We start from the raw sequence: 13,425 nt of genomic DNA on the forward strand, positions 1-13,425 counted from the left end.
CTTGTGATCTCTCTGTCAAATAAATAAATAAAATCTTTAAAAAAAAAAAAAGGCTGACATTCAGGATCTATACAGAACTCCTCAAACTCAACACATACACAACAGATAATCGTGTCAAAAAGTGGGCAGAAGACATGAACAGACAGTTCTCCAATGAAGACATACAAATGGCTAACAGACACATGAAAAAATGTTTATCATCACTAGCCATGAGGGAGATTCATATCAAAACCACATTGAGATACCACCTTACACCAGTTAGAATGGCCAGAAGTAACAAGACAGTAAACAACGTGTGTTGGAGAGGATGTGGAGAAAGGGGAACCCTCTTACACTGTTGGTGGGAATGCAAGTTGGTGCAGCCACTTTGGAGAACAGTGTGGAGATTTCTTAAGAAATTAAACATAGAGCTTCCTTATGACCCTGCAATTGCACTACTGGGTATTTACCCCAAAGATACAGAGGTAGTGAAAAGAAGGGCGATCTGTACCCCAACGTTCATAGCAGCAATGGCCACGGTCGCCAAACTGTGGAAAGAACCAAGATGCCCTTCAACAAACAAATGGCTAATGAAGATGTGGTCCATATACATTACGGAGTATTATGCCTTCATCAGAAAGGATGAATACCCAACTTTTGTATCAACATGGATGGGATTGGAAGAGATTATGCTGAGTGAAATAAGTCAAGCAGAGAGAGTCAATTATCATATGGTTTCACTTATTTGTGGAGCATAAGAAACAACACGGATGATTTGGGGAGATGGAGAGGAGAAGGGAGTTGAGGGAAATTGAAGGGGGAGATGAACCGTGAGAGACTATGGATTCTGAAAAACAACCCGAGGGTTTTGAAGGGGCGGGGGGGGGGTAGGAAGTTGGGTGAGCCTGGTGGCGGGTATTATGGAGGGCATCTATTGCATGGAGCACTGGGTGTGGTGCATAAACAATGAATTCTGGTACACTGAAAAGAAATTTAAAAAATTAAAAATTAAAAAAAAACACAGCTGGACATATCACAACTCTGGACATATAGAGTAACAACAGACAAAGCAGAATACTATATAATTGGGGCGCCTGGGTGGCTCAGTGGGTTAAAGCCTCTGCCTTCGGCTCGGGTCATGATCTCAGGGTCCTGGGATTGAGCCCCGAATCGGGCTCTCTGCTCATAACCCTGGGATTGAGCCCCGAATCGGGCTCTCTGCTCAGCAGGGAGCCTGCCTCCCCCCCTCTCTCTGCCTGCCTCTCTGCCTACTTGTGATTTCTATCTGTCAAATAAATAAATTTTAAAAAAACCTTAAAAAAAAGAATACTATATAATAATAATGATCACAAACCAAGAAGAAGATATAGCAACTGTAAATGTTTATGTACCTAACATAGGAGCACCTAAATACATAAAAGAGTTAACAACAAGCATAATTAACTAATTGATAAGAATAGAATGATTTTAGGGAACTTTAATACACCATGAACATCCATGGGCTGATCTAAACAGAACATCAGCAAGGAAACAATGAATATGAATGGCACCCCGGAACAGATGGATTTAATATATTCAGAATATTCCATCCTAAAACAAGAGAATACACATTCTTTTCAAGTGTAAATGGAACATTCTCCAGAATAGATCACATATTGGCCCTCTAAACAAACCTAAAATATTCAAGAAGTTTGAAATCATACCATGGTTATTTTCTGACCACTAATCTATGAAACAAGAAGAGACGAAAAACTCTGTAAAGACAACAAATACATAGAAGTTAAATAACATGATACTAAACAATGAATAGGTCAATCAGGAACTCAAAGGAGAAATTAAAAAGTACATGAAAACAAATGAAAATGAATACAAAATAGTCAAAAACAACTGAGATGCAGCAAAGTGTTTCCAAAAGGGAAGTTTATAGCAATACAAACCTACCTTAAAAAAACAAGAAAATTCTCAACAACAAGAGTATTGCACCCAAATGAGCTAGAAAAAGAACAACAAATAAAACCTAAAAACAACACAAGGAAAGAAATAATAAAATTAAAGCAGAAATAAATGCTACAGAAACAAAAACAAACAAACAAAATAATATAACAATGAAATCAAGAGTTGGGTCTTAGAAACAAATCAATAAAATTGATAATTCTCTAGTCAGACTTATCAAGAATAAAACAGAAAGGACTCCAAAATAAAATCACATATGAAAGAGGAGACATAACCAACACCAGACAAGTACAAGCAATCATAAGAAAACATTATGAAAAATTATATGCCAAAAAACTGGACAATCTGGAAGACATGGATACATCTCTAGGACATATAAACTCCAAAAACTGAAACAGGAAGAATTAGAAAATTTGAGCAGATCAATATCCCTGATGAACTTAGATGCAAAACTCCTCAATAAAATACTAGCAAACTGAGTTCAAGAATACATTAAAAAAAAATCATTCATCACAATCAAGTGGTATGTATCCTTGGGTTCCAGAGGTGGTTTAATATTCTCAAATTAGTCAAGGTAATATGGCATATCAATAGGAGAAAGGAAAAGAACTACAAGAACCTTTCCACAGATGAAAATTAAAAAAAAAAGTATTTGGCAAAGGTACAACATGCATTCATGATAGGTTTGGAGGGAACTTACCTCAACATCATAAAGGCCATATGAAAAACTACAGCTAAAATTATCCTTAACTGGGAAAAACTGAGAGCTTTTCCTCTACAGTCAGGACAAGAGAGGGATGTTCACTGTCACTTTTATTTAACATAGTACTGGAAGTACTAGCTACAGCAATTAGACAACAAAAAGAAATAAAAGGCAATATTTGCTGATGGCATGATATTCTATATAGAAAACCCAACAAAGACTCCACCAAAAAATTACCAGAATGGATGCACAAATTCAATACAGTTGCAGAATACAAAATCAACATATAGAAATCTGTTATATTTCTATGTAACAATAATGAAGCAGCAGAAAGAGAAATCAAGGATTTGATCCCATTGACATTTGCACCAAAAACCATAAGATATTTAGGAATAAACCTACCAAAGAGGTGAAAGACCTGTACTCTGAAATCTATAAAATACTATGAAATAAATGGAAGATGATACAAAGAAATGGAAGGACATTCCATGCTCATGAATTGGAAGAACAATTTTTTTATAATGTCCATATTACCCAGTGAATTCTACACATGCAATACATTCCCTATCAAAATGCCAACAGCATTTTTCACAGAATTAGAACAAACAATACTAAAATTTGTATAGAACCACAAAAGACTCTGAATAGCCAAAACAATCTTGAAAAAGAAAAGAAAACTGGGAATCATCACAATTCTGGACGTTATGTTATATTACAAAACAGTAATGATCAAAACAGTATGGAACGGTCACAAAAACAGATATATAATTCAATGGAACAGAATAGAAAACCCAGACGTGAGTCCACATCTATATGGGCAATTAATGTTCAGCACACAGGAAGAAATATTCAGTGGGAAAAATAGAGTCTCTTCAAAAATGGTGTTGGTAAAACTGGACAGTTACATGCAAAGAAGGTGACTGAATCACTTTCATACACAAAATAAATTAGAAAGAAAAATGAAAGACCTAAATGCGAGATAGGAAAACTTTAAAATCCTGGAAGGGGAGCCAGGAAGTAAGTTCTTGACTTTGGCTGTAGCAACTTCTTACTAGATATGAATCCTGAGGCAAAACAAAAGCCAAAATAACCTATTGAGACTTCATCAAAATTAAAAGCTTCTGCACAGCAAAGGAAACAATTAACATTAAAAAAGGCAGCCTACAGAATGGGAGAAGATATTTGCAAATGACATAACTGATAAAGGATTAGTATCAAAAATATAAAGAACTTATAAAACTCAACACCCCCAAAACGAATAATCCAGTTAAGAAATGGGCAGAAGACATGAATAGACATTTTCCCAAAGAAGATATGCAGGTGGCTAACAGATGCATGAAAAGATACTCAACATCACTCAGCATAGAGGAAGTACAAATCCAAACTAAGATGAGATATCAACTCATACCAGTCAGAATGGCTAAAATGAACAAAACAAGAATCAACAGGTGTTGGTGAGGATGCATAGAAAGGGGAACACTCTTACACTGTTGATGGGAATGCGAAGTGGTGCAGCCACTGTGAAAAACACAATGGAGGTTCCTCAAAAAAGTTAAAAATAGAACTACTCTACAACCCAGCAATTGCACTAGTAGTTATTTACCCCAAAGATACAAAAATACTGATTCAAAGGAATACATGCACTCCTATGTTTAAAGTCACATTATTAACAGCAGCCAAATTATGGAAAGAGCCCAAATATTCATAGACTGATCAATGGATAAAGAAGATATGATATGATATATACAATGGAATATTACTCAGCCATAAAACAATCAGAGAAAGAGAAATGTCATATGATTTCACTCATATGTGGAAGACATGAAACAAATGCACATGGGGGGAAATAAGGCAAGCCAAGTATGGAGAACAAACCTGGTTCAGGATGGTTACAGGAGGGGAAGTGGATAGAGGGGATGGTTTAAATAGGTGATGAGTATTAAGGACAGCACTTGTTATGATGAGCACTGGGTGTTGTATATAACTGATGCAACACTAAATTCTACACCTGAAACTATTATTATACTGTATATTAACAATTTAAATAAAATTTAAAAAAAAAGAATTAGAGAAGGATAACCACACTGACTAGTCATTCAATATAGTACTAGAAGACTAGGGAGAGCAATTAGGCAAGAAGAATAAATAAAATGCATCTAAATTAGAAAACCAGAAAATTGTAATTATTTGCAGTTGATATGATTTTGTACAGTCCCAAAGACTCATGAAAAAACAGTTGAAATTGATCAACACATTCCATAACCTTGCAGGATGTAAAATCAACATACAGACATCAGTGACCATGTCTCTACACTAATAATAGGATATCTTTAAATAAATAAATAAATAAATAAATAAATAAATAGAATGATCCCATTCAACATAGAATCAAAAACAATACAGTAATTAGGGTTATATTTAACTAAAAGAGTGAAATATCTGTACAATGAAAACTAAAAGACTATTGAAACAAATCAAGGAAGACAAATGGAAAGACATTCCATGTTAATGAGTCCAAATAATAAATATTATTAAAATGTATATACTACCCAAAGCTTATCTATAGATTCAACACAATCCTTATCAATGTTCCAATGGCATTTTTCATAGAAATAGAAAAAAAGTCTTCAACTTTGTATGTCACTTCAAAAGATCTTGAACAGTTAAAACAATCATGAGAAAGAACAAAGTGCAGTCATCACACTTTCTGATTTCAAACTATACTACACAACTATAGTAATAAAAACAATATGCTACTTCCATAAAATAGACATAAAGACTGATGGAATAGTATGGAAGACCCAGAATAATACATGCATATATCCTGAACTAATATGCAACATGGTAACTAAAAATACCCAAAAGTGAAAGGACAGTCACTTCAACAAATGGTGCTTGGAAAATTGTATAAACATATGCTGAACAATGAAATTAAATTTCTTACACCACTAACAAAAATTAACTTGAAATGGATCCAGTACTTAAACATAAGACCTGATATCATAAAATTCCTTGAAGAAAACAGAGAAGAACCTTCTCAACATTGATTTTAGCAATGATTTTTTGAATATGGCACCAAAAGTACAAGCAACCAAAGTAAAATTAAATGAATAGGACTGCATCAAACTTAAAAGTTTCCGTTCAGCAAAAGAAACACTAAAATAAAAGACAACCTTAAGAATGAGATACTTATAAACCATATATTGGATTATGGGTTAATACCCAAGATATATAAAGAACTACTTAAAACTCAATAGCAAAATAATCCCAACAATCTGATTTTAAAAATCTGACTTTAAAATGGGCAGAGGCACTAATTAGTGTCCCAAAGAGAATAAACAAATGACCAACAGGTACATGAAAAGATGCTCAACATCAATATCAGGGAAATACAAACCCAAACCACAATGAGATACTATCTCAAATCTATTAGAATGGCTATCATCAGAAAAATAGGAGATAGCAAATACTGGCACAGACGTGGGGAAAAGAGAACACTTTTCTACTGTTGGAGGGAATGTCAATTGCTCCAGCCATGGAGAATCCTCAAAATATGGAAGACCCTCAAATGGAGAGCCCTCAAATAAATTAAAAATAGAACTACAATAAAATCCAGAAATTCCACTTCTGGGCCATTGTAAAGGAAAAGATATCGAAGAGATACATGCACTCCCATATATACTAAGCATTATTTATAATATCCAACATTGAAAACAATCTCTGTGTCTACTGGTGAATGAAAGGATCAAGAAGATGGGATATATATGTACAATAAAATATTATATGACCATGAGATAAAAGGAAATATCCCATTTTCAACAATGTGAATGGATACTGAGGACATTATTATAAGTGAGATAAGACAGAAAAAGACAATTACTCTATGATATCACTTATATGTACAATTTAATAAATAAAAAATAAAAATGAATAAATAAATAATAAATTTATTAAATAAATAAATTTTTTAAATGAAAAATGAAGTGGTGGGGAAATAGATATGTTTTTAAGGATACACAACTTGAACTATCAGAAAAATAAATCATGGGTATCTAATGCACAATACAGTGAATACAGACAAAAATATTGTATTCAAATCATCAAACTTGCTAAGAGATTTGAGCTTGAGGAAGTAAGAAGGAGTCAAGATGGTGGAGGTGTTGGGGACCCCATTTCCACTGGTCCTCTGAATTTAGTTGGATATCTACCAAACAATTCTGAACATCCATGAAATTATCCCAAGATGTAAGAATATGTATTTGGATCACTACAAGCAGAAAAACACTGCCTGTTAACAGGTAGGAAGGGTGGAGTGTGAATCTGCAGGGAGATATGGGAAGATAGCATAAGGGGGAGGAAGATTCCATAAACTGGCAGCTGGAAAGTGATATAACACTGGACCACAAAAATGTCCTTCACCAGAGACTGGGCAAAAACTTGCAGCATGGTAGCAGCAAGGAAAGGACTTTAGAGCATCCTTTAGAGAGGATCCAGGAGCTGTGGGTGTGTGCTCACGCCAGCAGCTATTCAAGGTTTTAGAAGAAAAAAAGGCAGGGACACCTAGGCCCCTGGGACAACCTTTAAGAAAGTCACTGTGGTGTGCACTGTGGGAGGATGCTGTTTTCAGTGGCACATACAGAAACAAGAGACTGTTTGTCCTGGAGACTGTTTCTGCACATACAGAAAGAGTGCTCTGGGCCAGAGGTTTGGTTGTGGCCATTTTTGCTCTAACCCTCAGAAGAGGTGCAGAAATCTTCCAGAGAACAAAAGCTCAAAAAACCTGTTTCCACTGAACCAAGACCCACTGAAAGGGGCCAGGACAATACTGCCCAAGCAGGGTTGGGAAGTGAGAAACATCATGGCATTCCTCTACCCCAGAAGACAGGCTGGAAGAAGATGACAACCCTCCATTCCCCTTAAGACTGTAAAATCCCAGCACCAGGGGAAAATAGTATATTGCGCTCCAGGCTCCAGCCATGGAGAATTGCTTCATGCTTTATTTTTCAGATACACTCTCTTTTTATTTATTTTTTCTTTCTCTTATGCTTCTTCTGTTTTTTTTTCTTTTTATCTTTTCCCATTTCAGCTAGATGTTTACTATATCAATTTATATTTCATAGTAGCTTTTTAACTTATACTTTTTCACACACACATATGTATGTATTTATATATATATATATATATATATATATATATATATATATGCTTCATTGTAGTCATTTTTTCTTATTCAATATTACTTTAATATATATACAAGTTTTACTTCCTCTGTAATTTTGGGAAGTAATGTCTTCTAACAAACAGAACAAAATACACCCAGGAAAAACTGAAACACTCAACAATGTCCACACTGAGATATTATAGCTCTCCTTCCCCTCACTGAATTTTATAAAATTTTCATTTTTTTTTTTACATTTTTAGATTTTATTAATTTTATTCTTGTGTTTCATTTTGGCTTTGTTTTTTGGTGGTGATTTTCAACCCTTCTGGATTTTCCTAGGGTGCATTGTGCTTGGGCTATGGTTGGTATTTTCCACTTTGTCCACTCCCTCAACCATTCCTCAACAGAATGACTAAGAGGAGGAACTCCCAACAAAGAAAAGAACTAGAGACAATGTCTTCTGTCACAGATCGAATGGATATGGATATAAGCAAGATGTCAGAGATAGACTTCAGGGTAGCAATTATGAAGTCAATAGCTAGGCTTGCAAAAACCATTAACAATAATATAGAATCTCTAAAGGCAGAAATGAGGTCAATCAAGCCAAATTTAAAGATGCTGTGGATGAGAAGCAATCTAAACTGGACACTCTAACAGCCAGGGCAAATGAGACAGAAGGTATTAGTGATCTAGAATATAAGCTGATAGGAAGGAAGCTGAGAAGGATAAGAATAGGCCTCTAGAAGCCCATGAGAACAGATTTAGAGAGATCAATAACACCATAAAATGTTCCAATGTCAGAATTATTGGGATACATGAGGGGAATGGTGAGATAGATGACTAGAAGATGTATTTGAGCAATCATAGCTAAGAACTTCCCCAATCTGGGGAAGGAAATAAGAATTTGTGTCCAAGAGGCAGAGAGGATCCCTCCCAAAATCAATAAAAATAGACCAACACCGTGGCATATAATAGTAAAACTTGCAAATCTTAGAGTAAAGGAAGCTATCTTCAGAGTAGCTAGGGGGAAGAGATTTCTTATGTATGGAGGGAGGAATATCAGAATAAATTCAGATCTATCTACAGAGACCTGGCAAGCCAGAAAAGGCTGGCAAGACATATTTAGGGTACTAAATGAAAAGAATATGCAGCCAAGAATACTTTAGCTAGCAAGGCTGTCATTCAGAATGGACAGGGAGACAAAGAGCTTCCAGGACTGGCAGAAACTAAAAGAGTATGTGACCACCAAGTGAGCCCTGCAAGAAATATTAAGGGTGATTCTATGAAAGAAGAAAGACCCCAACAGTAATATAGACCAGAAACTTAAAAAGACAATCTATAAGAATAGGGACTATGTAGGAAATAGGATGGAACTAAATTCATATCTTTTAATAGTTACTCTCAATGTGAATGGTCTAAATGCTCCATGAAACACCACAGGATTGTAGATTGGACATAACCTATTCATATGCTGTCTATAAGAGATTCATTTGAATCTAAAGACACCTCCAGATTGAAGGTGAGAGGATTGAGAACTATTTATCATGCTAACAGACCTCAAAAGAAAGCTGGGGTAGCAATTCTCATATCAGACAAATTATATTTTAAACCAAAGACTGTAATAAATTTTGTAGAGGGACTCTATATCATACTTAAGGGTCAATCCAACAAAAATATCTAACAATTATAAATATGCCCCCAGCATGGGAACACCCAACAACATCAGCAAGCTGTTACCCAAAATAAAGAATCATATTGATAAGAAGACATTAATAGTAGGAGTCCTCAACACTCCACTGTAAGCAATGGACAGATCACCTAAGAAGATCAACAAGGAAACACGAGCTTTGAATGACACATTGGACCAGATAGACTTCATAGATATATAGAGAACACTCCACCATAAAATTACAGAATACTCATTCTGTTATCAGACCATGATGCTTTGAAACTGGAACTCAATCACAAGAAAAAAAAAATTGGAAGAAATTCAAACTCTTGCAAGTTAAAGAGCATCTTGCTAAAGAAAGATTGGGTCAACCAGGAAATTAAAGAAGAATTTAAACAATTCATGGAAACCAATGAGGATGAAAGCACATTGGTCCAAAGCCTATGGGATATCACAAAGTCAGTCTTAAGGGGGGAATACATAGCCATCCAAGCCTCTCTCAAAAAAGTAGAAAAATCCAAAATGAACAAGCTAACCTTACACCTAAAGAGTTGGACAAAGAATAGCAAATATAACCTAAATCAAGCTGGAGAGGAGAAATAATAAAGATTAGAGCAGAGATCAATGAAATAGAAACCAGAAAAAGCAGTAGAACAGAACAATGAAACAAGAAGCTGGGTTTTTTGAAAGAATAAATAAGACCGATAAACCTTTGGCCAGACTTACCCAAAAGAAAAGAGAAAGGAACCAAATCAATAAAATCATGAATGAATGTGAAGAGAGGATGACTAACACTAAAGAAATAGAAAAAATTATTGGAAATTACTACGACAACTATATGCCAAATGGGAATTTATACACTTGAGAAAAGGGAATTTATACACTTATACACTACCAAGACTGAAACAGGAAGAAATTGACAACCTGAATAGACTAATATCCAGTAACAAGATTGAAGCAGACATCAAAAACCTCCCAAAAACAAAAGCCCAGGACCTGATGGATTCCCTGGGAAGTTCTACCAAACATTTAAAGAAGAAATAATATGTATTGTACTGAAGCTATTTCAAAAAATTATAAACAGAAGGAAAACTTCAAAACTCCTTCTGTGAGGCCAGCATTATCTTGATCCCCAAACCAGGCAAAGACCCATAAAAAGGAAAATTACAGAACAATATCCCTGATAAATATGGATTCCAAAATATTCAACAAGATCCTCACCAATAGGATCCAAATGTACATTAAAAGGATTATTCATCACTCTCAGGTGGGATTTTCCTGGGACGCAAGCGTGATTCAACATTCACAAATCAATCAATGTCATAGAGCATATTAATAAAAAAAAAAAAGAACCATATGACTCTCTCAATGGATGCAGAAAAAGCATCGGACAAAAAACAACACCCTTTCCTGATTAAAATTCTTCAAAGTATAGAGATAGAAAGAACATTCCTCAATATCATAAAACCCATCTATGAAAAATGCACAGTGAATATCATTCTCAATAGGGAAAAGCTGAGAGATTTTCCCTTAAGATCAGGAACATGAGAGGGATGCCCACTCTCCTGATCATTGTTCAACGTATTACTAGAAGTCCTAGTATCAGCAATCAGACAACAGCAGCAAAAATAAAATGTATTCATATTGGCAAAGAGGAGGTCAAACTTTCTCTCTTCACAGAAGACATGATACTTCACATGGAAAACCCAAAAGGCTCCACCCCCAAATAACTAAAACTCATACAACAGTTCAGGAATGTGGCAGGATACAAAATCAATACTCAGAAACCAGTTGCTTTTTCTATACACTTTATGTAGCTTTTTTCTATACATTTTATGTAACTTTAAAGATTTTATTTATTTATGTGACACTCAGAGATCACAAGTGGACAGAGAGGCAGACAGAAAGAGAGGAGGAAGCAGGCTCCCCGCTGAGCAGAGAGCACGATGCAGGGCTTGATTCCAGGACCCCGGGATCATGGCCTGAGCCGAAGGCAGAGGCTGTAACCCACTGAGCCACTCAGGTGCCCCCATTTTATGTAACTTTAGAAGGAGAAATTAAGGAATTGATTCCATTTACAGTAGCACTAAAAAAACATAAGATACCTAGGAATGCACCCTAACCAAAGAAGTAAAGGATCTATGTTCTAGAAATACAAAACATTTATGAAAGAAATTGAGAGAGACACAAAAGATGGAAAAACATTCCACGCTCTTGGATTGGAAGAAAAAACATTGTGAATATATCTATGCTGCCTAGAGCAATCTACACTTTAAATGCAATCCCCTATTAAAATACCACTAGCACTTTTCAAAGAGCTGGTACAAATAATCCTAAAATTTATATGGAACCAGAAAAGACCCAGAATTTCCAAGGGAATGTTGAAAAAAGAAAAACAAAGCTGGGGGCATCATGTTGCCTGACTTCATGCTATATTACAAAGGCATGATCACCAAGACAGTATGGTACTGGCGCAAAATCAGACACATAGATCAATGGAACAGAATAGAGACCCCCAGAAATGGACCCTCACCTCTATGATCAACTAGTCTTTGACAAATCAGGAAAAAATATCCAATGGGAAAAAGTAGTGTCTTCAATAAATGGTACTAGGAAAATTGAACAGCTACATACAGAAGAATGGAATTGGACCATTTTCTTACACCATACAAAATGATAAACTCAAAATGGATGAAAGACCTCAATGTGAAAGAGGAATCCATCAAAATCTTAGAGTAGAACATAGGCAGTAACATTTTCGACATCAGCCACAGTAACTTCTTTCAAGAATCGCTAAGGAAATGTTGAAAAACAAAAATAAAATGGGGGGCATCACGTTACCTGATTTCAAGCTTTACTACAAAGCTGTGATCACCTAGAGAGCATGGTACTGGCATAAAAACAGACACATAGACCAGTGGAACAGAGCAGAGAGCCCAGATATGGATCCTCAACTCTATGGTCAAATAATCTTTGACAAAGCAGAAAAAAATATACAGTGGAAAAAAGTCTCTTTAATAAATGGTTCTGGGAAAACTAGACAGCTATTTATAGAAGAATGAAACTCGACCATTCTCTTACACCATACACAAAGATAAACTCAAAATGGATGAAAGCCCTCAAGGTGAGACAGGAATCCATCAAAATCCTAGAGGAGAACATAGAGAATAACCTCTTTGACATTAACCACAGCAGCTTCTTTCAAGACATGTCTCCAAAGGCAAGGGCAACAAAAGCAAAAATGAACTTTTGGGACTTCATCAAGGTAAAAAGCTTCTGTGTAGCAAGGGAAACAGTCAACAAAATTAAGAGATAAGCCATGGAATGAGAGAAGATATTTGCACATGAAATTACAGGCTGGTATCCAAGATCTATAAAGATTTTCTCAAACTCAACACCCAAAAAAGAAAAAATCCAGTCAAGAAATAGGCAGAAAACATGGATAGATACTTTTCAAAAGAAGACATACAAATGGCTAACAGATAGAAGAAAAAAATGTTCAACATCACTAGCCATCAGGGAAATTCAAATCAAAACCACAATGAGATACCAGCTTATACCAGGTAGAATGGCTTAAATTAACAAAGCAGGAAACAACAAATTTTGGCAAGGGTGTAGAGAAAGGGGAACCCTCTTACACTCTTGGTGGAAATGAAAGCTTGCACAGCCACTATGGGAAACAGTATGGAGATTTCTCAAAAAGTTAAAAATAGAGCTATCCTATGACCCAGCAATTGTACCACTAGGTATTTATCCCAAAGCCATAGATGTAGCAAAAAGAATGGGTACATGTATCCCAATGTTCATATCAGCAGTGTCCACAATAACCAAACTGTGAAACGATCTGAGAGGCCCTTCAACAGATTAATGGATAAAAAAAAATGTGGTTCATATATACAATGGACTATTCCTCAGCCATAAGAAAGGTTGAATACCTGCCATTTGCATCAACATGGATAG

The sequence above is a fragment of the Mustela lutreola genome, chromosome X (genome assembly GCF_030435805.1).
Source record: "Mustela lutreola isolate mMusLut2 chromosome X, mMusLut2.pri, whole genome shotgun sequence".
NCBI classification, from domain to species: Eukaryota; Metazoa; Chordata; class Mammalia; order Carnivora; family Mustelidae; genus Mustela; species Mustela lutreola.